We start from the raw sequence: 2,724 nt of genomic DNA, 5'->3' as shown, positions 1-2,724 counted from the left end.
ACCTAACTCTAAACTAGACCAAGTTATACTTAACTATTTCCTATGTGTCAGAATATCCTAACAATCTCTTGCAAAGCATGAATTTAACAAACAAACTCCATTAGGGAAGAATAATCAGGAGGAGCCCTAACCTCCAGGAACCATCATTGATTAATAGTGAAATTGTTACCCAATTTTGCTACTTGCTCTTCCAATTTTGAAATTTAGTGTATGCTAAAAGACACTTATTGAAATTTTTTGGAATCAATAAAACAAATAATTTCTCGAGACATATAGTATAATATTCTAATAACCTTACATTACTTATACTATGATCATGTTCATGGGACTTAAATTCCACAAATTACGCCAAATTGGATCATCAGACTAATGTAAATGTTATCTACAGAACTATTCTCTTTCTTCTTCTAATGAAAATGTACAATTGCAAACATATGGGACTTGTTCTTTCCATTAGGAAAGGTTACATGCTATCATTAACTCCACTCTATGCTTAAAGAATGAAACAAGTGCAAGGATTGCAAAGAATCCTCAATAAAAAAGGAACACTAGTTAATCCTATGATTAACAAAAGATCCCTTTCTGATAAATGTAATTGATTCTAATATTTATTTAATGAATCAATGTGTAATCAGGAAATTGTTTGACTTTTTAATAGCATTTACCGCCTATAAACAAATCAAGAATATGTAGAGGGATTTGTGGCCAGTGTCCTTCATATCAAATTGAAAGGATGCATAGAAGAGGAGTATATGTGGGAGAACCTCTAGTACCCCACTTCCTCATGTCCACACAAATTCCCCCTCTTCTCACTTCTTTCGCAGACTACTCTGCTCATCAATAGCGTTTGGTGAAATATAACATAAACTTAATCAACCACTTGTAGTGTGGAGTAGCACACATTTTTTTAGATAAATCATAATATAATTTTATATTGGTTCACGCTATTTCAAGTGGGAATAGTTAAATACCATGCAAAAAAAAAATCATGTGCGATAGAAAATTATATACAAATATAAACAATGTGTGGAAGAAAAATGATTTCTAATATTTTTTACTAATCATAGGATTTGTAAATTTGATAAATCAATAAAACAATGCAAGAAATCACATTGCAAAAATGAAAACATGACATAGGACAATGAATTAACTACATAATATATACTACAAATTTTAGATTATATAATATAAGTAAATAACACAATACAAAAAATGGAACTTAAATAAACAACTTCATTATAATACATCTTTAGACAAGTTAATAGTTACCAGAATATGTAATAAATATAGAATGTTACTTAGTCTCACGTACATCCTAATTTCATTGGGATTTGTCATTATTCCCCTTAAGCACATAAGAAAGGATATATCAATAACCAAGTACTTGTGATATCCTAAAATAACACTAAGCAAGGAGACCATCACCCTAAATTATGGCTTCGGTATCTTACTAGTCACTGGAAATTTAGTCTTCACTAGTTCATTAGAGTTTTCAAGTAGACTTTGTAAGAAGCTCAATTTTTCACCTTCATCCTAAGTTATAAATTCATTGTTCAATTTTCTATTGCTAAATTCCTTCCTTTCATAAGTAACCTCAACACTTTCACCATAGATTCCTTGGACAATTCTAGGAAACCATGCCCATCTATAGAATACTATCATTAGATTGCTAAAAAATGCAAATAAAAAGGAATTTCATTGTATACACATAGCCATGTTATGATTGTTTGTTGTAAATGTGTCATAGATCTCAAAACTAGACAAAAAATCAATAATAATTTATTTCTCTGCATCGTCTTTCTAATAGGAATCTTTTATTAGATACGACAAAGCTATTTCCAATTCTATGCCTCTAAGAACACAATATGTTGTAGTCTTATCATATGCAAGAATCATACATCCTAATTCATGTAAATGTAGAAAGCGACAATTTTTGCTGCAAATGATACACTAAACCACATTCTTATCTATAGCTAAGGCACTTGTAATTGGACTATTGCATTTTGCACATGCAACATCAAAGGAATTAGTATATCCACTAGTTGTTGTTAGTAATCCTTATAGCTGTTGTAAATTTTATGTTGAAAACTAAGAATATATATATATATATTGAAAATATGAGAAAATTGATTTCTTCAGCGAATGGAGCATGCATGGTAAAATCTAATATCTCTCTCTCTCTCTCTCTCTCTCTAGATATACATACATATATATATATATATATATATATATATATATATATATATATATATATATATATATATATATATATATATATATATATATATATATACATATATATATATATATATATATATATATATATATATATATATATATATATATATATTAGATTTTACCATGCAAGCTCCATTTGCTGAAGAAATCAATTTTCTCATATTTTCCACTTGTTTCTCTCATTTCAATGAATATATGAATGTCAATTGTGAAGTCTAGGAAACTCTTTCTTATTTTTTAACTATATTTTTAGCAACATGATTGAAAATACATATTCTTGCAATTATGTTTGAATTGAAAGACATATTAGACAAAGTTTTCATATATTTCAACCTTTCACATACGCAATATTTGTAAAACAATACATGTAAATCATATAAGAGGAAAACAATTACTTATTGTCATTGAAAGATGGAAATAAGTCTAAGCTTACTATTTTCCTGTCTTGATTGGCATTCCCGTCTTTTATTTCTAGTGTGTGTTACA

Source organism: Pinus tabuliformis, chromosome 3_2 (genome assembly GCF_031772625.1).
Source record: "Pinus tabuliformis cultivar Carrire ecotype Pingquan chromosome 3_2, CPIR1, whole genome shotgun sequence".
Taxonomy (NCBI): domain Eukaryota; kingdom Viridiplantae; phylum Streptophyta; class Pinopsida; order Pinales; family Pinaceae; genus Pinus; species Pinus tabuliformis.
This window is presented reverse-complemented; position numbering follows the sequence as displayed.